Source organism: Amblyomma mixtum, chromosome 3 (assembly GCF_055824585.1).
Source record: "Amblyomma mixtum isolate Tamu chromosome 3, ASM5582458v1, whole genome shotgun sequence".
Classification (NCBI taxonomy): Eukaryota; Metazoa; Arthropoda; class Arachnida; order Ixodida; family Ixodidae; genus Amblyomma; species Amblyomma mixtum.
The window spans coordinates 260,367,365-260,390,436 of record NC_143014.1 but is presented as its reverse complement, the minus strand read 5'-3'; the positions used below and the strand labels follow the sequence as shown (position 1 = coordinate 260,390,436).

Sequence of the window (23,072 nt, the reverse complement as noted above, 5' to 3'; positions counted from 1 at the left end):
TCACGAGTGCCATGCACATGAAATAATTATGACATTTCTAACCATTTGGCACATGTACAATAAGTGGTAATTAAAGCAGTTCTGCATTTCAGAGCAGTGACAATGCAACGATACTGATTTTTGTCGTTTTTCAGGCCATTATAAAAGCCAAAATAGAATTAGAACCCCGTGGCTGGAAACGGGCCTCAACGTGCATCATTCGGCTAAAATGCATGGCTTTATTCTCCACAGTGTTAGCGGGACATCAGTTCTCTTCTTGCAGTCTTTCCTGAACTCGCATTGCGGTTGCACAAGAAAGAATGCAGCATTGAAAAAAGTGTGGGATGTTCTGCCGAAGGCTAGTCACTGCCGACATGTACAGAACAAGCTGGCGTATAATCTGCGCTACTCAAAATCCCTCAAATGTCCCTGTGCATGCAAAACAAAGAGGGCACCTAGTATGTATTGCATTAAAACTCTACACATGCCATCCTCATTAATGTCGACACGACATTTAGAAGCCAGTAAACTGGATTACAGGTAGAGGAAATGCAAGGAATAATTTGGAGGGTTTACCTAGTGATGGCTCCTGGCTTATGCTGGGAAAGAATACTTCGTATCATCAGGGAAACAGAATACAATGACCATAACTTCTGGTTATCCGAAGCAAACCCTATCATTTCAAGTAGAATTTGTAGAACTGGATCTCCATTATGAGAGCTACAATGTCACAGAACAAAATGAAATTATATTTTTAGCTATTTAATTATGCAACAGGCTTACATGTCTATGTTCGTGGGTACAACTTTAAAGCAACACTTAAGAGTTGTTTTTGCTGTTCATTAAAATGTAGTACAGTATGAGTGATGGTAACAGTGACTAGGGGGTATATCCACGAAACAGTTCACTTTGGAACCAGCTTGTTTCTCCACGTTTCACCTCACGCGAATGGCCACTTCGCCACCTGACGACAGGCGAGCTGACGTTAAGTTGCAAACTGTTTTGTTGATATACCCCGCTTCCCAGAGTAGCAAGCAAAAATGAGCATTGCTAAACGTTACCATTTGTTTGTACCACTTAATATACGCAGAATCTTGGAGTTGCAATTTATCCACATCTCCAGCAAAATACATCTATTTCACGGCTAGTCTGATTTTCAAGGAAAGAAATTAAGTGAGGCATCAATAGGCATCAGAAACTTGGAAAAGACCGAGTTGAAGTTAGGCCAAAGAATGCTGAAGAAAAACAAACACAGTGGTGGCTTGTGTCTTTTACTGGCATCTCTTTGCTGCACATTAAAGTTGACGGATTCTGGGTTTAAGGTGAACCGACAGCCCAGTTAACAGAATCCTGAATGTCACATGCATAAGCATAAAAATAGCATTCTCAATGGGCCATGTTAGACAGTCTATGTGTTGCTTAGCTAAAGAAACAAGCACAAAAGAGAGACTGACACAGATAGGCAGGTTATATTTTCATGGCCATCGCTTTGGTGGGCAAAAAAGAAAAAAAAATGGTTCAGGGATGAGCAATGAATTAAAGTGCTAAGGGCATCAGTGAAAGCCCAGAAAAAAGTGTCCACCAAATCATGTAAAAGACAAGCGAGACAAAACGCAGTAGCAAGCAATAAGCCCAGTGCATACAAAAGACTGCTGTGTATAGAATATGTCCAGCTGCATTTCAGATGAGAACAAGTATTCATAAAATACGGCAAGCCACATATGTAGTCAGGCTGGAATGAAATGAGAACAGCGCCTATGAACAAAACTAAATATTTTATCTGCGTGCTTTCAGCAACAGTATGCAACTAGCCTGATGCAAGTTTTCGAGTAAAGGATCACACGAAGTACACATTTAGAAGCTCCTTCTAAATGGATAGCTCACTGCAAAGTAGAAAACTACGCCATATGCGTGTTCGCGATTCATTCCGGCATGACGGTACATAGCTTTCTGACCAAATGCGCAGTATGCAGCCGTTCACGAAGGCCATATGCGCCTGCAACCACAAAACACACCAAGCAGTTCAACAATACATCGTAAATGCTTGGTAACCTCCTCGGAGAAACTTATCAGGGTACAAGTTGATGGTGTTCTTAAAAAGCCAAATAATGTTCTATGTCAGCTGGTTGCATCACCACTTTGTATTAGAGCCCTCAAATAACACTGTAAATCAGAGTGTGAAAAGCATAAAAATGCATAAAAATTGTTTGCTTGTGAAGCCTTCAGCTGTCGCTTTTAAGGAGTGGTAACTTCCCACATGTGGTGTCACGCTGACTTGTGTGCGCATGCTTGTGTGCAACCGTGGTAATGCAGCACATGTACATGTCTTATCACTGCATGTCGGTACATAAAGAAGGCAGAAATAAACATAAGGGCTTTTTGCCTCTCGGCTGTCAGCCAGCGTGTCCGAGTGCTCCCTTAAGACGTGCAAGCCCTAGACATGACAGTAGATTGCACATCGTTTATCTTTGCCTTTGGTCACAGCATGTAAAAAATATCACTATCTGCTGTGGCTACCAATGATGACATAAAGCACTGTGCCTATTGCTGAAGCTGATATGCTTCCATCCATAATGCTTTCCTTGTTTTAAAAGCACAACCAGCACAAAGGAATTTCTCCATGTTCATCAGTAATTGCAGTCACTTAGCCCATTTGAACTGTAATTTATTTATTCATTTCTTTAATGATGCCTCAAATGGTCCTTGATGGGGGACTTAAGTACCAAAAACTGGTCAAGGAGGAGTGAAATAACGTTAACGCATAGCAAAAAGCATAGACAGCAGAAAGAGAATTTTAGACAACACAAGCACAGCAGTATTACGGGAAGGGCGGATCATCACACCTCATACATTTTTTCAGTGAATGCTTTAAGTGCACAAGATTATATTGGCAAACTGCATCGGCACAAATGCAATTGCAGTCCTTGGCTGTATGAACAAGACTGGTTTAGGGGGTTTTAACGTCCCAAAGTGACTCAGACTATTTGAGACGCCGTAGTGAAGGGCTCCGGAAATTTCGACCACCTGGACTTCGCACAGTACACGCGCCTCTAGCATTTCGCCTCCACCAAAATTCGACCACCGCGGCCGGGATCGAACCCGCGCCTTTCGGTCAGCAGCCAACGTATGAACAAGAAAAAATAGATGAATGGTGGTGTGTACACATGGAAGATAAGCTGATATTTAAGCATGATTAAGGCAGTGTGGAACATGGTGAGCAAGTATGCTGCTGAATTTCCAAGCGGCAAGTGGTAAAATTCATGAATAACACAAACAATTCATCTCGAATATAAAGGTAGAAAAGCTTGCAAAATGCATAAATATTAGGCCCCTTGAAAAATTACTTTTTTCTACTCCTGTGTTGGCAATTTTATTTTCAAGGTCAAGCAGAAGTATCAAAGCAAAGCAAGTCAGGCTTTCTTCTTTGTACTGTCACAATAAAAACATTTCTTTGTCATACTACTAGATAATATCACCAGTGATGCACGGCATGTGGCAACGGCACTAGTGTTAAGAAGCAACTTGACCAGATGTGCAACTGTAGAAAAAAGGTACGGAAAGCCTGTGCGCATCACAGTAACAGGCAGATTTTTTTTTTTTTTGGAGCAAGACAAGTTTCTACGCCTAAGAAGAGCGAGGTGTGTTTTTTGCCCGCAGTCTACACTTTGTGGAAGGAAATATTGGTGAAATGATTTCATTTCATCACTCTCCTTCATGCATACTGGTATACATTATGCAGCCTAATTTCAATTCATTACCTAGTGCAACATTAAACCAGTATCGCTCGCACACAAAACATGAATTTCTGTTTTGACAGAGCTGCCATACATAGACGTCAAAGTGGACAAGCCAAAAATCAGCTTTGTTAAACTGAAAAATGGCATCATTGGTGGCCCAGTCACACTAAGAGTGCAAAGCAAGCAGTCTGTCTGCAATTTTCCTCAAAACCACCAAACAGCATCATCAACTTCCACGGAGCAAAATACAAATCACTGAGTCAGTCAAAGTGGGATCTAACACAGTGCCACTAAGCTCACAGGCGGGCAGTGATCTCGTGTTGCATGCGTACAAGGTTGACAGTCCAGGTGAAAAAAAAAAGATTCCATTTCAAGATTACTGAGGTGGAAATCACACCCTTCCAGCTAGAAACCATTCAATTCCATCTGAAAAATGTCTTTTGCAGCTTAACTATTGGCACAGAAATTATGCCCAGCTGAAAAAATTATACCTGCAGTTATCTCCAGCTGAATTAATGTAGAATTTGTAAGTTTCTGTCAGCTGTACCCCATTCGACTAGAAAAGCTGGGAATGGGTAGCCTGTCAAAACTCTGCCCAAGCCTTGCATTTTCATATGGAAGATAATGACCATGAAACAAACTGCCTGACCTTTTCCTCAAGAAAAATAGTTTGTTGCTGAATAATTACATGCAGCATGTGGAAGAAGCTGTCAAAAGCAAGCACACAGAGGCAACCAAATGCCATGAGGCAAAGCATGTTGCGATCTTATCACACAAACAGTGCCACACAAGATGTGTTACACCGTGAAGAACAGATGTTGTAAATGACTACAGACACAGTGCCCACGCTGTATATGTTCAGCATGTTGTGGACTGCAACAAACATCAAAGCAAACAGAAAAGCTCTGGTAAAAGCATGTCCAGTCAAAACTCTGGTGCCATAAGGAAATATTTTGGTGCCTTCCTTTGTGTTGTGTACAAAATGTGTATTGCGTACAAGCAGAACACATAAGAAGGCACCACACCAAGGAACGGCATTTCTCCACAATCACCAAAACATGTGTTGAAGCACACACTCAGCAAGTTGGCAGACGGTAGGCAAAAAGCACTTGGGACACTTCCTGCCTCATGAAATACTGCAGCACCAGAGAAAACTGATCTCTACTGCCACACATACCACCAATCAACTGAAAACCAAGAAAATCCTCCTGTTTAAAGAAGAACACCAAAATGACGACTTCATCAGCTTCCTAGAAGTATGCTATCAAACTTGAAGCAGAGCAAATGTACACTGATTACTTGTGGCATAGCTGCACTTGAAAACCATGGCAGTGAGTGCGATTCCCATACGCAGCTGATCATACACTTCCTGCCTGTCAGGTAGAATCCAAATGGTGCTGTGTCCTCCTCTTTGTTGTAGATGTTGGTGCTCCTGCTAATACCACCACTTGCCAGTGGTGTCATGGTCCTGCAGCTGAGTGTGGATGAATATGTTGTGTTGGGCAATGAGAGCTGCCCTGATCTTCGAAGAGAAATCTTGACCCTGCCGTACCATGACACCTTTGCAGATACCTCATGTAATAGTTCAGGAACCCGGCATGGCCACCCTGCTAGGTAACCAGTCTAGCCAAGAGGTGAGCGAAGATGAATCTGGCATCATGGCTCCTGAGCACATGAGACCCCATGGTGAGAGTGGTCCGCCACGTCTGCATAAGATGCACACCATTACCTGCACGTTAATCAAGGCTGTGCACTGGAATCTCCCAACAAGCTAGACATTAGGTTTCCAAATATATGAAATCATTGAAGCTGCAAATTCAACTTCAGTCTAGTTTTAGGTACGAATGCAAAATATGCTCACTGCAAAACAATGATTAGTATCAAAACGAACTGTTTCCATATAGCTACCGGCACTTGATGTCAGATTTACCAAAGTGATGGGTACAAATAATTATTAGTCTTTTTATACTCAAGAAAAGAAAACCACTACACAATACACTGCAGGGAAGGGCACAAGTTTAATTATTTACGGCTACCTTGAGTTCTTTAGCACATGCATGCTTTTCGAAGGTTTGACGGAATCCTGTCTGGCGAGGAGGGAACATAGCAGCAGAAAATAGGAACACTCGCCAAAAAGAAGAAAAAAGGAAAAATTAATTAACGTTTCGGGACCCGTACGGGTCCCTTGCTCACAATGAAGCGGATGGGCGAAGGTGGCGACTTATGTACGGTGCAGGTGGCGTAATGAGCATGCGTATATCTCAGGAAGATTACACCGCATTCGGTTTAAAACATGTGGTGTCGTTTGGATGTGATGCGATTCTAAATTTTCACCGCAAAAGCGCGCACTAAGATATGGACACGAAGGGAGACACGACACACACGACCGCGATTTGTGCACGAGCGACACACACAGCGCTCGTGTGTGTCGTGTCTCCCTTCGTGTCCGTGTCTTAGTGCGCGCTGTTCCGGTGAAAATGAGTTACCAACTTGCCCAAGCATCTGTTTTAGAGACTCTAAAAGTAGGCGGGAAGATAAATACTTCTCCGTCCCGATGACTGAGGAATTGTCCCAATCGATGTTATGTGATGCAGCTTGATGATGTTCAGCCAAGGCATTTTCTTTCGTGTGCCCTTTGGCGACGTCATTTTGATGTTGTTTCATGCGCCTAATGAAATTGCCTGATTCGCCGATGTATGAAGAGTTGCAGTCCTTGAAGGGAATCTTGTATACCACTCCGGGAAATCTGTTCCGTTCAACCGGGTCTTTCACTCTGACAAGTTTTTGCTTTAGTTTACTTGGTGGCACGTGAGCGATATGGACGTTGTAGTCTTTGAAGACCCTGGCGGCCTCGCTGGCTCCTGGAGCGTCGGGGATGCTTGCCCGCTTACTTTTTTCGGTGGCCGTTGTTTCGACGTTTTGACGTGAACAGCGGCGTTCTGCGGTTGTTATCATACTTTGAGGGTACCCGTTGTTGGAACGGTCCTTCCTCACGATTGTTAGTTCGGATCTGAGTTTCTTCGGGCTTGAGCAAAGGTGGAAAGCGCGGCCGAAAAGTGCGGATGCAACGGAGCGTTTATGCGCCGCAGGGTGTATCGAATGAAAACTCAAGTACCGACCAGTGTGAGTGGGCTTGCGGTATACGCACGTTGCGAACCCATTGCTTGTTCCAGGAAGGGAATGGCGCCATTCTGTTCTTCTTTGGTGAATTGTATTGTCGGCTGAAAGGAGTTCAGGTGTTCAAGGAAACGGCTTGCATCCTGTCGGCGAATCACACCGAAACAGTCATCGACGTAACGGAGAAACAGTTTAGGGGGTGGATGAAATGAAGCAAGTGGTTCTGCATCAATGAGTTCTAGAGCGATGTTTGCATACGACGGAGACGGAAGCACCCATGGCTGTGCCAAACAGTTGTTTGTAGTGTTGCTTCCTGAAGACAAAATACGTGTTGCGCAAGCAGAATTCAAGCAGACGACAAAGGTAAACAACCTCAAAAGGAGAGCGTGAAGGGAGCGAGGAGTCATTTTCTAGAAGGCGATTGCAGGACGAAACTGCGAAGTCTACCGGGACTGACGTGAACATTGACTTCACGTCAAAAGAGACTAGAACATCCTCGTCGTCTACAGTGACGTCCTTAAGCTTCTTGACGAAGCGGGAGGAGTCCTGTATATACGTCGTTGATCTTCCAACCAGAGGTCGAAGCACTTGATGCAGGTAGCCGGAGAGCGCGTGTAAAGGAGAGCGCGCAAAGTCTAGGATAGGGCGTAGTAGTATGTTCGATTTGTGCACCTTAGGAAGGCCGTAGATAGCAGGTGCCGAGCCGTTTAGGCACAGGAGCCGAAAATAGAGGTGCTTGCTTTCTGGTGGGACGAACTTGAAGACCTCGGAAAGTAGTCTCTGAAGTTCTGTCTCTACCTTCTTTGTGGGATCACGGTTCACTTTTTCATACGTCGCCTCGTCCTGCAGAAGCGTAGTCATTTTGAGGATGTAGTCCGATTGATTGAGAACGACGGTTGAATTCCCCTTGTCTGCAGGCAGGATGACAATGTTGTCGTTCTCTTGGAGTCTTTTCAAGGCCTGCAACTCAGGGGAACTCAATGTTTCTTTTTTCTTCCCGCAACGCTTCGAAAGGACCCCGATGGCACGGCAACGAGGTTCTTCTCGCTTACCAGGGTCAACCTTGCGGAGTGCTTGCTGCACAGCGCAGGCCATTCTTCCCCCGTTTGGCTGGGCCCCGGTGTTGAAATTAACGCCCCGGCTTAGGAGGCTCCATTCTGCCGGGTCAAGGCGGTGGGAAGATAGGTCGTGTATCCCAAATGCACCAAGAGAAACGACGCTGTTGTCCAGCAACGAACAAAACTTGGCTTCTTGAGCTCGGCTTCTTTCTTGATGGGACATGGCAGAAGCGCTATTGGCGTGAAGCAGGACACTGGGAAAGTCGCTGTCGAGAGAATCGCCCAGCATGCGTTGCGCGATGAAAACATCATTTTCCGGGCGCTTGATGGCAGTTGGGCCTTATTCCCAAGTCCCTTAGACTGCCACTTCGGCTTTGCACGCCTTTTGGACGGCAAGTGATTGCGCAAGCCGAGAAGCGTCTACTTCAAGCCCGTATAATGGATACCAGATGCGCCATCAGCGCCTGGAAAACGAGGTTTTCTTCGCGCAACGCATGCTGGGCGATTCTCTCGACAGCGACTTTCCCAGTGTCCTGCTTCACGCCAATAGCGCTGCTGCTATGTCCCATCAAGAAAGAAGCCGAGCTCAAGAAGCCAAGTTTGGTTTGTTGCTGGACAACAGCGTCGTATCTCTTGGTGCATTTGGAATACACGAAATATCTTCCCACCGCCTTGACCCGGCAGAATGGAGTCTCCTAAGCCGGGGCCTTAATTTCAACACCGGGGCCCAGCCAAACGGGGGAAGAATGGCCTGTGGTGTGCAGCAAGCAGTCCGCAAGGTTGACCCTGGTAAGCGAGAAGAAGCTCGTTGCCGTGCCATCGGAGTCCTTTCAAAGCGTTGCGGGAAGAAAACAGAAACATTGACTTCCCCTGAGTTGCAGGCCTTGAAAAGACTCCAAGAGAACGAGAACATTGTCATCCTGCCTGCAGACAAACGGAATTCAACCGTCGTTCTCAATCAATCGGACTACATCCTCAAAATGACTACGCTTCTGCAGGACGAGGCGACGTACGAAAAAGTGAACCGTGATCCCACAAAGAAGGTAGAGACAGAATTTCAGAGACTACTTTCCGACGTCTTCAAGTTCGTCCCACCAGAAAGCAAGCACCTCTATTTTCGGCTCCTGTGCCACAACGGCTCGGCACCTGCTATCTGCGGCCTTCCTAAGGTGCACAAATCGAACATACCACTACGGCCTATCCTAGACTTTGCGCGCTCTCCATTACACGCGCTCTCCGGCTACCTGCATCAAATGCTTCGCCCTCTGGTTGGAAGAACAACGACGTATGTAAAGGACTCGTCCCACTTCGTCAAGAAGCTTAAGGACGTCACTATAGACGACGAGGATGTTCTAATCTCTTTTGACGTGAAGTCAATGTTCACGTCAGTCCCGGTAGACTTCGCAGTTTCATCCTGCAATCGCCTTCTAGAAAATGACGCCTCGCTCCCTTCACGTACTCCATTTGAGGTTGTTGACCTTTGTCGTCTGCTTGAATTCTGCGTGCGCAACACGTATTTTGTCTTCAGGAAGCAACACTACAAACAACTGTTTGGTACAGCCATGGGTGCTTCCGTCTCCGTCGTATGCAAACATCGCTCTAGAATGCATTGAAGCAGAACCACTTGCTTCATTTCATCCACCCCCTAAACTGTTTCTCCGTTATGTCGACGACTGTTTGTGTGATTCGCCGACAGGATGCAAGCCGTTTCCTTGAACACCTGAACTCCTTTCAGCCGACAATACAATTCACCAAAGAAGAACAGAATGGCGTCATTCCCTTCCTGGACGTACTTGTGCAAAGAACAAGCAGTGGGTTCGCAACGTGCCTGTACCGCAAGCCCACTCACACTGGTCGGTACTTGAGTTTTCATTCGACACACCCTGTGGCGCATAAACGCTCCGTGCATCCGCACTTTTCGGCCGCGCTTTCCACCTTTGCTCAAGCCCGAAGAAACTCAGATACGAACTAAAATCGTTAGGAAGGACCGTTCCAACAACGGGTACCCTCACAGTATGATAAGAACCGCAGAACGCCGCTGTTCACGTCAAAACGTCGAAACAACGACCACCGAAAAAAGTAAGCGGGCAAGCATCCCCTACGCTCCAGGAGCCAGCGAGGCCTTAGCCAGGGTCTTCAAGGACTACAACGTCCATATCGCTGACGTGCCACCAAGTAAACTAAAGCAAAAACTTGTCAGAGTGAAAGACCCGGTTGAACGGAACAGGTTTCTCGGAGTGGTATACAAGATTCCCTGCAAGGACTGCAACGCTTCATACATCGGCGAATCACGCAATTTCAATAGGCGCATGAAACAACATCAAAATGACGCCGCCAAAAGCCACACGAAAGAAAATGCCTTGGCTGAACACCATCAAGCTGCATCACATAACATCGATTGGGACAATGCCTCAGTCATCGCGAGGGAGAAGTATTTATCTTCCCGCCTACTTTTAGAATCGGATCACATCCAAATGACACCACATGTTTTGAACCGAACGCGGGGTAATCTTCCTGAGATATACACATGCTCATTACGCCACCAGCACCGTACATAAGTAGCCACCTTCGCCCATCCGCTTCATTGTGAACAAGGGACCCGTACGGGCCCCGAAACGTCAATTTGTTTTTCCTTTTTTTTCTTTTTGGCGAGTGTTCCTATTTTCTGCTGCTATGCATGCTTTTGCATTTTGCACCGATCGAAATGAGGCTACCGTTACATTGTGGTCAAAAAGAGAAATTCAAAGCCAGAGAACAGCACTGCATGTCACCCACACCTATCTTCAATGTCATCTGAAAACTACAGACATGATTAATTTACATTATTTACACCGTCCATCCTTGCTCAATAAACTATATATAAATGCAATGAAATATCACTACCTGCATGCAACCTTATTCCAGGTAAACACGTTATCCCTTCATGCCTGCCACAACACGCTAATCACGTCCTCACCAGTTGGTCGATTTCCATGCGGGCAGTACAGGAGAATGAAGAGAGATTGCACACAAATGGGTCATGAATGGATCCCGCACAGACTTCACGTGTGCTGGAACCTTCACCGGCAGGAACAGCACGCCTGTAAATAAAATGTACAACAGTCATATATATTTGTTTTCCGCATGCCCTTACAGAAATAATTTTTTGCACCCTCCTGCGGTCATTTCCACGTGACTGCTGTGTACCTGATGATGCAACACTATTATGAAAATTTCAGCTTTAATAGCGAAATCACCTTTGCGTGCTTCATTAATAATGCTTTAGCTTGGTTATAGTATTCTTTTAAGCTTCCACGGAATTTTTCGCACACTTAAGGAAACGACTGCTTCCAGCTGATTTCATCTGTGCTGCCTTTCACATTCATCGACAACAAAAACAAAGAAATCGACCAACGTACTCGCATGCTAGACTGTGTGTGGAAAAAGTGAAACATGGTATGATGCAAAAAGCAACGCGAAATGCCGAATACAAATTTAGAATTGACAGCACGCATCTTGCACATACTACTGTGCTCGCTTTAAAGTCATTTCCAGCCTGCGTGCAAAAATAAATTAGAATTACGCTACACAAACTTCACCGCTGCAGCTTTCGTTTTCCTTACCTCAATGATGTTGGAGGCGTTGTCGCGTTGTATGTACATTTCCCGGCAGACGTTACGCTGTCTTGTTGACACCGCTGTCATGAGATAGTGCGCTAATGCACACAGATATCTCGTCGAGAAGCCCGGCACATTCCTGGAGTCCGCTGCTGGGCCGCGCGAACGCCTGTCGTGTCATCCACTCATCGCGCGCGAAGCCCATACGTTCAGCGACGTTCACTGCTGGCGATCGCACCTCAGAGATCGACAGTTCGGTACTGCTTCTCGCCGCAGTGCATCCTTGCATAGCCACCACACCATACGCCACGTCAGGTGATTGCGCAGACGAGCTGTCTAGTCAGAGACAACTCGAAGCATCGTGGTGATCTTGAAAGTCGCTCACCTTTCCCAGTTATAGTATTTAACAAACGACGAATAAATACAAGCAACAAACGCAACGCTGGCGCCGCCATTTCCGCGCTGCATGAACCGCACACACCAATGGTTTCGCACTGCAAGCGTAGGGTTTGCAACGGGGGAGCAGCTAGCGCCCCATGCGACTGTTAACGAAGCTTAGCTTTGGCTTGAAATAAATATCTGTTAAACTGCGGCGACCTAACGTCGTGTAAATGAGCGTTTCATTAACTCATTTGCATGATTCGGGTACCATGCGGCAGGCGAAATTATAGCGGCGAATTGCAGCCATTTTTGAAACATTTTTTTGACATCGCTCCATAATGTGTGCACATCATGTGCTTCACGTGACATTGTTCCAGACAATCAGATTTTAGGAAGCGGTCATTTCCAGTATGCAGGTATTTTTTCCAAATTAGCTAGTCGAGAGCAAGTGTTCTCATACGTGCCACCTGTCGCTTCGTTTCCCTTCACAATCACATATATTAACCAGCCGGGCGCCAAGAATAGGCGGTGTCCAATCTGAACGAGCCGCAAGGCATGCTGGGTACTCCGACTTCCGGGTCTTTCGGCGAGATGCGCGTGTACGGCGCTCTGCTTGAAATGCGGATTTGCGAAGCTTAAATTCGCTCCTAATAAGTTAATACGCGCGAATGAAGTCGTAAAAAAGGTCAGCATGCTCTACGTGCATTAGTATGCCCACGCTCGACGTTCCTTATTGGAATTAAGGGCGGAAAAGCGTTGTAAGTGCGAACGTTTCGGCATGCGTCGTCTGTTCGCGCTGAAGTTTAGGACGCTTCATTCACTCGCTGAAAAGTCCGCTTCTTGTTACGGTTATCATATGGCTGCTACATAGTTCTCTAATATATATCAGAGTACATATCTCCTAGAGGTTTCGCGCTTCCAGGCACTGAATATATGGACTACCAGCAACCGCAGCCTAGCATTACGTACGAGCGCACATTGTAGCAGGGTGGCTACGACGGCAAGGAGCTTGAACCGTGCAAATCAGCGGAGGACTTTCGGTACTTTTTCTATACACGCCGCGGTGGCCTAGCGGTTAGGGCGCTCGGCTACTAAGTCCGAGGACCCGATCCGGGACTCGGCGGCCGCGTTTCCGATGGAGGCGAAGCGCGAAAGGCGCCCGTGCGCTGCGCGATGTCGGCGCATGTTAAAGAACTCCCGGTGGTTCCAAATAATATGGAGGCCTCTTCTACGGCGTCCCTGATTGCCCACGTGTCGCTCCTCCTCTCGAAAGTCTGTGAACTTATCAATGTTTTACAACCTTAGCAAGGGGCACAATCTGTTTTATTGTCGGTTTCTGTACTTGTCAGCTTAATTGCTTTCGTTGCATATTTGCTATGCTTTATGGAATAATTACTGCAGAAGCTGGTATTCTTAACAACTCTGTCATGTGATTTAAGTTTAGTTGAGCTGTAATGCAAAAATGCAACTGCATTACAAATGTGTTGAATTTTCAGCATTACTGTAGTCTTTCTGCCTGTACGAATTATGCCCCGACAAGCATGCACCGAGACTTTGTGGCTGAAAACTTCCACTGATGTGCGCCAAGAGCCCAGATGGGAAGTTACATGGAAGCTATTCTAACAGTGAGAGGCGTCCACTTACTGCAGCTTTGGTGGATGCACAAGAACTTTTCTCAGAAACAAAATTGACTATGCATAGTTATTCACTGCAACTGCACTGCAATGCATTTTACACCCTGCATGGTGGTGTGGGACATTACAAGCCATTTACATTTAACTTGCACCTCTGAATGTAAAGAATTTCTGTACTCGATTTCCCGATGCTGGTTGCTGCATTAGGTAGATGAAAAAAATGTACAAAAATAAATGCTTTGTTTTGTGTCATCTCTTGAACATTCACTAGCTTCAAGGATGTAGAATCAATGTTGCTTCCCATGAAAGCAGAGGAGAGCCTGTAGCCATTTTGCTGTCGTGTACTTCGTGCTTTGAGCCTAGTTGAAGGAGAACCACCAGCCTGTGTACAGACAGATGTCGCCAATGATTGGCACCTCAGCTGTTGATGCCTAGCTATGTATAGAAATGTGGAGATGTATAACTTACGCACTGTATGCACAATGTTCAAGGTAAGGTAGGTAAGTAACAACACTAGCAGCTAGGTAAAAGATGAGCTTGCCTTCTGTTTTTCCTAATAAAAACCTAAAGCCAAAACAAGGCGTCAAAGCCTGCTACAGAGCTTCACTACAGGCACCACAACACGCACTACAGCGCTTCTCTCTTCTCCTTTCTTTGTTTGTGTTTGCATGCTTTGGTGCTGCTCCTTTTCGTAGATTCAAAATGCACCAACTAGCCCCATAAGAAGTTTTATTGAACGTAAACAAAGTCAGGCACAAAGACAAAACAGTAAGCAACAGGAGCCAAAAGCAGAACAAGCTCTTGACGTGGGCAGCTTTACTGTTGAATTGCAAGAGGAGCAAGTTTCTCAGCTATTAACAAGAAACTCGTCTGGTCCTGTAGGTATACCATCATATCTTTGTCTTGCAAAACCTTTCGCAGCGCATTTTCTACAGCATGTAATAAATGAGTTTAATGCAGGAGATATTTGTGACAAATAGTAAATTATAATAAATAGTATGGTCGAGCGTAAAAAAATATGCTTCAGCTTTTACAGCACACACAGAAGCTTGATACGAGTTGTTTTCAGAATCTTCTACAAGTCCCTGTTGCAAAGTCTTGTGCAATGTTGAACAAAAGGCATTTGCATCCAGTTTTAGCTTTGGCGTTAACAATGCGGCACAGCTTGCACATTGATAAACCATCCCTAAGACACTAGTGATACCAAAAAGTCTGGAATGACTGAACACAATGCGTTCCTTGGCTTTTTAATAAAAAAACGTAATTTTATAGCATGATTATTACTCTTGATCGTTATGAACCCAACGACCACTAGACCAGCCTCTGCCTTCCTTGTAGGATCTTGCACATCTTGAAATCACCAATGTACCTCTCAATTAGTCAATCATTAAGTGCAATATTACTACATGCAAACATGCAATGCATCACATATGCAAGCTATGGACGTAGACATTTACTTCATATGCATGTTCAGCACATAAACAGCGTGCGAATGACACTTTGCTGCACAGTGAGAGTTAAGTATTACAGCATTTGTCTCAGATGTCAATTCTACTAAGTTCTGTACAATGAAAGGTGAAAAACAGCCAGGCTATGTTGGCTGCCATTTATTTTTGTGTTATCCTGAAGTGAAGCTTTTCCCAACTTACTGACTCAGAGTATGATAACAAAGGCGGTTAATAATCCTTATCACTTTGGTTTGGTTTATGGGGTTTAACGTCCCAAAGCGACTAAGGCTATGAGAGACGCCGTAGTGGAGGGCTCCGGAAATTTCGACCACCTGGGGTTCTTTAACGTGCACTGACATCGCACAGTACACGGGCCTCTAGAATTTCTCCTCCAAAGAAATTCTAGCCGCCGCGGCCGGGATCGAACCCGCGTATTTTGGGTCAGTAGCCGAGCACCATAACCGCTGAGCCACCGCGGCGGCCCTTATCACTTTCTAATGCGATCACCTCGTCTGTCAGCCTCCTTCTCCGCACACAGGAAACGAAGAAACATTACTGCAACATGCGGGTCCACACAAACAGGGAACTTATGTGTAACAGGTTGCTTAATTATCATTTTCGACACTTGCTGCGTGTTCATGTCGACTAGTGTTCTGGTGAAAACGTGTTTCAGTTTGGGCATGAAATTAGCGAAAATGGCCTCATAGAACAATTTATAACTCTTACAAGTCCTCGTAAACATGTCTTAACACTGCGACCAGAGCAGTGCCAGCGAACGAGATGCCGCCGTACGTGGCCGCGGTGTCGCCGTTTCGACAGCTGACGGCAGTAACAACACACGCCTTAAGTATTAGCTATGAATTCGAGCTACTCGCATTCAGCGCAAATGTCTACGAATAATCGTCCTGTCCTTAACATCTTAAGTTGTCATGCTGTACTGACGGAGGCCGAACAGCACATATTTGCAAACATAGCCCGCGCGGTGCTGCCGCCGTCATGTGAGAACGGTTGTGGCACATAGCCGAAGTCTTCCGAGCGAGAGATTGGTGCTCCTCAAGGAGATAAACAACCTACTTTACCGAATTCTTCAACTTCCACAACGCTCTCAAACTCTGCCGCCAACAAAATGCTCGAAACACAGCATAGGGTTGACCGTCGCAGGCAGTCTGCCAGCGGATCGCAACGGCGCACTGTTCTTGCCGTTCCCTCTACTTGGTGGCACTCGGAACATGTTGCATTCCGTTGCAATGAAGTTTCTGCAGGTTGCGGCAGCGCACAACATCCTTTTTCCAGCAATGTGAACGCTAATATTAAGAAAAGGAAGACCGAAACCGCACGTCTGCAAGCAATGCCTACGCAAACCAAACGACAGAAAAGACCCGGAAGTTCAAATTCACGTGACAAAGCTGCGCCGTGACGCAATGTCCGCCGTCAGTTGGACACCACCTATAGCGCTGCAAAAAAATACATTTTCACTGCCACGTCAATTTCGCCTCAACGCGAAAAGTGCGTCTGCAACTGACCCTGATTGACACACACGTTGCTGGTGATTTACACCTCTGACAGCCAATCAGAGAGGCAATATGGCGTTGACAGGCGAATGTGAATATCGGGCTTTGACGCAGGAAGATTTTTTTTCCTTTCTCCATGATATCGAGAATCCATGAGAATCGGGACCCAGGTTCAGCTTTAGGTAATCTCCTATGCGAGCGCCCTGTCGTGGCGAGCGCCACAATCATCGCCGCACACCTACGTTTGCCGATCGCCGAGAAGCGGCGCTCACATCCTTGACGAAAAGTGGGACGCTCGGCATCCGTTGACCTTGGCGCCGATGGCCAGACGCGGGAAATTAGGAGGCTATGGTTCGTGCTAAACGTGCTGACGGCGGTACATGAATCAATGAAAGACAACGTCACGCAGTCCGTCCTGCAGAAAGTCCCTCACAAAACGCGAAACCAAACCCCGCGAAAGGACACAAGCCATAGACGCTCGCTGCACACGGGGCGGGAAATGAGCTACCAATGCGCCCGAAAGCGGCTAAAGCGCGCCCTACGCGTAAGCCGAACAATGAGGCCACAGGCTGCCGCTACTGCTAGCCAGTACGCAATGCCACAGACTTACGTCCAAGATGAAGAACTGCTGAAGAGACAACCCTCGAAAGAGATCTTCGGAAGACGTCACCGTCGCGCTAGATAGCACGTTCGAAGCGCGTAACGGTCACTGCGAGCGCTGGCGCGTGCACGAGGCGAAATCACGAGAGCGCTAAGGCAAAAAAAACGAAGCCCAGATTCATTGCTAGAGGTTCTGGTGTCCGGGTAGCTGCAAGAACATCAAATATAAATTCTTTTTTTTTTCGGAGGGGTGTCTTGAATGCACAACCAAGCAAGCGAGCCGTTGATATACTGAGACCTTGATCATGTACTTATTGCTGCATGAAGCTTCGATACAGAGTTGATGTAAGCATGTCGCCAGCAGACAGCGCTTTCCGATTAAAATGCTTGGCGCCATTTGAGCAAGTTGTGCGAAGAAAAAGAGGCGCGAACGTTAGTTTTTTTTTTTCTCGCACTCATACCTCCTTGGCATTCACCATTGTACCTTGGCCAATCCTCCCGCGTGGGTATGTGCCATTTTCATATGGTGAAGAAGAAGAAGAAGAAGTTCCGAACAGTGTCCATTCCCTTTCCCAGATTCCTCAGGTTTTATTTATGAGCCGTTTGAGGTACGTGTGGACGGACTTTTCTGCTGTTTGGATCTGCACCAAACTCTCGCCAATCTCCCACCGTGGATATGCGCCAGTCCTTCAGAGGTAACAACAACAATTCCTCTCTCACATTTTCTGGCAAACGTTGCGGGAAAAATAGGAACACATTTGCTGTATAGAAAATTATTCACTGTTTCTGGTTCTTCTGGTTGGTTCGAACGCGTCACCTTTCATGCAACTCGGAACAGCTCAACAAAATTGACCAAATGCTAATTTTTGCTATCGGTGGCATACTAGTAGCTCAAATTCTAGCATCGCTAACAAATATTCACATTGGTTTTGCATGTGGAGATTTAGAATAGGGGGCCCCAAGAAGTTTGGGGCGTCGAAGTCAGCATGCGCAGAACGTAAGGCCCGCCTTGCGCCTTGGGTATAGTGAACTACTTCACTATCGTCTTGGGTTAACGTTAGCGGCGAACGTTAAGTAAGGCGGCGTTGGGGCGTGCGCCCCAATGCCGCTATACGTTCAGGCAACAGGGTGGCGCCCGTCGAAGCGGGGCCTCTTGCTTCAGCACCGATTCATTGTCTCCGCTACTCATGTGTATTAAGTTCACGGCAAACGAAAGGCGCACAAAGCTATCGCTTTGTCTGGAGATGCCCGCATCACAAAATTTTAGTGATGAAATGAGCCAAACTTTCGGATTGCTTCCGTGCTTACAGAGCTGCTAGGCTTAGCGAGTACGCATTTGGCCGCCATGGAGATAACTTGGCGGGACGTTCGAATGGGGTTTTGCGCCTCAGTAAAAACACGTACTTGCTTATAATCTTTGCCCTTAAATCGTGTGTCTGCAATAATAACAGTTTGTGATGCAGAAATAAACGCATATTTTAAATTTTTTTTAAGAGCATCTTTATGGTTTGCCGTAGTGGCGCTGCAATCTATAAACGCAAGCCTGGCCCCGCTGTGTAGAGGAGGCCCCTATTCTAAAGCTCAGCGGTTCACTCGTTCGTAGCGCTGGGGCCCGCTATTTCTTTGGGGTCCCGAAGCCTTGGGGCCCCCATTCTAAAACTCTCTAATTACTTTTTTTTCATTCCCACATAAATGGGGCATCAGCGCCCGTGGCGCTCACTGAGAAAGAAGCTGCCTTCGGCATTTTCATCTTTTGACAAACTGAGCACACCACACTCTCAACAAATGCCTGCATTCTTTGGATGCAGTTCTTAATTGATGACATTGTTTGCTTTAATCTTCGCCCTTTTTGTCCGCTTGTTCTGTCTTGCAGTCTTATCCTTTAGATTCAGGATTGCTGTTTTTAATCTTCTGGGATGCCTGCTTAAACTTCTTTTTTGCGTTTCCATCTTTTTTTACATTTTTGCACTTAGAGATCTGTTAGCCCCGTGTCGTGTGCCCATTCCTTATTCTTAGTTTCTTGTCGGCTGTCCCATTCTTTTCTGTAATCAACTTTGACCAACTGAATCAATCGGTAGTGGAGTCAGTGGATTAGGTCCCAGAACTGCTTCTGAGCTACGACGAGTTGTGCCGTAATGGGCCTCTTCGGAATGAATCCAATGCAGCAGCTCTCTGCAAGATGATTGCGCCATATCTCTTTTTGGACTGCTCGACACCATCCCCGCTGATGTCATCGAGTGATTTATTGCGCCGTGAGCTTTGCTTCTGACGCATGATTCGCCGAATGGGGTTTATTAAATCACTGGTCCGAGTAGTCCCAACGCATCGAAAGCGCCGTTGCTGATGCCCCTACCTCAGGCAGGGAGCTTCGGCGCGGTAAACATCAGGACAGCCTGGCGTTTACCCTTTCGTTGGCGCGAAAAACATATCTGCTGTCAGGAACGCACAATTATTTGCAAGCATGCAAGGTAGGGAGCCGATTCACTTCCATCAAACATGCACGTCCATTGCGTCCAATGGTCATGGACGACATGCCGATGGAGCCGAACAGCACCGTCAGCCGCGTCCTGTGAGCGAAAACTAAAATACCAGACGCTGTCCCTGCAAGGTATGGCAGAGTTCGGGACAAGGGATTAGGGTGCGTTGGATGCTGTGCAGTTCTTGCGCTCTTGCGGAGTGGCGGTCGTGCGAAGGGCATCGGTCGGGCCGAGAGAGCCACAGGCGGCACCGTTTTCCGCCGAAGTACCAGCGAGGGAGGTCCGTGTAGTCTTGCCTGCAGGGCACAAGAAACGCAGACTGGGCACCGCTTCCCTTTACTTTTCTTTGAGAAGAAGAAACGGGCAGTGTGCACATGGATCGACGCTTACGGACAGCGGCAGGTGTCACAAAAAGAAGATGGTGGCTGGAGAAAAAATCCACTCAGGTGAGAGACACGACCTCTTGTGGTGCCTCAGCGGAGGCGGAAAAGAAATATCCGTTTGTAAGCACCTTCGACAGCAGCGCTTTATTGGTACGTACCAGACATGGGCACCCTCGGCAAAGCGAGTCCTCATGAGGGTGTCCTCACCTCCACCTCATAAGGGCTTCACTCGATGAGGGTGACTTAGCGGGGAACATTTTATGAGGGAGAGGGAAGGCAGAGGTGGTCAGGGCAGGCTGATGGGGGGAAAGATGCACACTTTGAGGGTGAGAATGTGTCACAAAGTCGGGCATTTCTTTAAGTTTCCCGTCAGGGGTGAGGCTTATTCCAGGCCTCGTGTGAACGCAGGAACGACGACTAAATGAAGACAACTAAACCAGAATTACGCAGGGTGATCAAAGTTAAGCTTGGCGAAATCCACCTCTGCGCATAAGTTATGCGGTCAGAGGGACACAAAGGGTAATTGCAACCGTCAGGCACCTAGTTAACTAAACTAAATTAAAACATTGGATTCGGCTAGTGTGAGTGTTCATATTGGAAATATAGGGGCGGTCGCATTTCTGGGCTACCCCAATTAGTAGAATTTTTCTACACTAGTCGTGCTTGGTGATATTCGCTCCTAAAGTTTGCACTTATTTCGCTTCAATTACTTATGCAAGGCAGTTGACAGTCGATGCGGAACTCAACCCTAGTGGGACGCAGCTGTTGCATCGGGTGTTTCTTCGATTCAGATAGCCGGAAGCTAAAGAACTGTTTGAGCCTAGTGCGACTCAGTAACATGGACGAATATCGGGCGTTCAACCTGAAGTGTTGAGCAATTTTTAAAATTACGCTGTTTGAGTTAGAACAACGCTTTTATGGGCATATCGCTCTCAGCGGTGTAGCTCATCAGGAAACAGCTAAAACGTGCTAACTAGTGGCCTGGTTAACTAATAGTGAACAGTTAACTTTTGAACTATTGTCCTCAGTCTCCTTAATTATTGAAAGGCATGTCGCCCACGGTAAGTAATATCAATATTAGTTTTAAGAATTTCGAAAACGTAGTTACCCTCGGCGCTACGGTCGAACAAATTTTGGTTATTTCAACGAGTTATATACACTGAAGGGGTTGCTTGGCCTACCAGCTTTTCGAAAGCGCATGTATTTTGGCGAGACGTAGCCAGAATTTGTTCGGCCACAGCGCCAAGGGTAAGGGCCCTTTCGAAATTCGAAAAACTGATGTGGATGTAATTATGGTGGGCCTCTGAATAAACATGGGGACAAATAGTAACAGTAAAAAGGGTCACTATTCAGTATTACTTAACAGCACGTCTTCGCTGTATTCTGGTGCGCTACACTGCTGACAATGCTGTGCGGAAAAAAAAACGCTCATCGAATTTTAAAAAAAAATCTCCTGGTTTCTTTGTGGTTTCTTTCGTCGGGTTAGGAGGGTGGAAGGGTGAAGGGGGGGAGTTAGTAGAGGGTGAGGGCCGCTAGTGCTGAATAGCCCGCGGCACGGGGACGACAGGCCGTCTCCTTCTCTTTCCTGCCTCTGCTGCACTTCCGTAAAAAGTTGTACGCGACCATAGCGCGCAATCGCAGATGACTGGCAAGTGCCTCCGTGGAATGGGATTAACCGCGACGTTATGACAACTGGTCAGCGCCATTGGCTGGGGAGGGGGGGGCTCCTTTGAGATCTATTTGCCGCTGATTTCTTGACTTGTTTCCCGCTATAAAAAATGCGTTGGTCCACTGGTCAGTTGCACAAAAATTCATCCAACCAGGACCAACACTTGAACTTGTATCGAGAGCTGTTCCGACAAGTGCACGAACACAAAAGCACAAAATAAGGGTAACCTTCCCTCCCCCAACCCACCTCTTGCTTCCTGAAAGCAAAACATCTGCGATTGTGCGGCGCCCTCATCCACCCGGTCATTCAGAGGGCAGACGATCCTTAAGCGAAACCTCGAAGGACAAACCTTTTATACCGCCGCGATTTTGTGCGCACTTCATAGGAATCTCGCAGCCGTCACGTCCCAGTGTAGTCAACGATCGTGGCTTCCTTAGCACGTGCGTTTTGTTTGCGCAATGCTCGGAGCTGCTTGTGAACGCTTTGGGAGTTACACACAGAAAGGTCCAAGCTGCAAAAACTTTAAAGTAATGCGAATGCACCGCCCCTCTTCCTTTGTTGCAGCCAGTAATTTCGAGGAAAATGCTTCCACGGGTTAATTAATGACATATTTCATAATAACGCTACCTGGCGTTGCCCGAAAGGTGGATCCGACTACAGTGAACTAGATAGATAATCCGACCGACCGGACAGGCAACGCACACCACAGCGCGGCCAGCAAGGCATTCAAACTTCTCAAGTGGCTGCCGTTACTTGATGGTGATGCGCAGTAGCTTCGTTTTCGATGCTTCCCCTGTCTCCTGCACACCGCGCTCTGCTTCCACTTCGCACGCTTTGCCCTCAGCGCATGATTTATCTTACAGGCCATCAATGTGAGCTTGAACGGAGGTAGCCTACAGTTCAATGCCGCCTTTTTGGAGCTTTTTTAGGTCGTTTTTTTTTGCAGGAGAGGGGGGGGGAGCGCCGTCGTTGGCGTGCATATCAGTCAATGAAGAAACAGAGGTAGTGCTAAGAGCTCTCTTGCCCCCCTCAAGCAGCTCAAGGCTGTCCGGCGCACATTCCAAGTTACACAATCCATTCACCAACTTTGCACAAAATACCCCTGTCCTGTGCGTATACATTGAATTCGCGGGCATTCCCACGATCCGCATAATATTCATGTGGATGTAACGACACACCTTGACACATCCGATATCCCGCCACCTTCCCCTCTTCCCTCAGATCCGTTCCTGTCCCATGTTTCCGAGAAACAGGCTTTGCGTCAGCGAACACGCGCTCTAATTCCTCCGTGTTCGTACCCTCTCCCCCGTAGTCTCACTCGGGAGGAGGAGGTATCTGTGCGCCGGATTCGGGCAGGAGCGGCTCTGACTCCTTCTGTGCGTCATCGGTGGCGTGACAAACGTTACGAAGTGACTGACAAGTGTCCCCATTGTGGTGCTGCTCCCGACCAGTGTGACGAAAGACACTTGCTGTGGACTTGCC

At 46.8% G+C, this 23,072-nt stretch overlaps 1 long non-coding RNA gene across 1 annotated transcript; it reads right to left on the bottom strand.

Moving 5' to 3' along the window:
* Positions 1 to 5,342: 5,342 nt before the first annotated feature.
* LOC149354566 (uncharacterized) lies at positions 5,343 to 11,586 on the bottom strand. Its single transcript, XR_016289664.1, has 3 exons — positions 11,494 to 11,586; positions 10,848 to 10,971; positions 5,343 to 5,422 (listed from the first exon to the last, which is right to left on the bottom strand). It is a non-coding gene; the product is annotated as an uncharacterized LOC149354566 (long non-coding RNA).
* Positions 11,587 to 23,072: the final 11,486 nt, after the last annotated feature.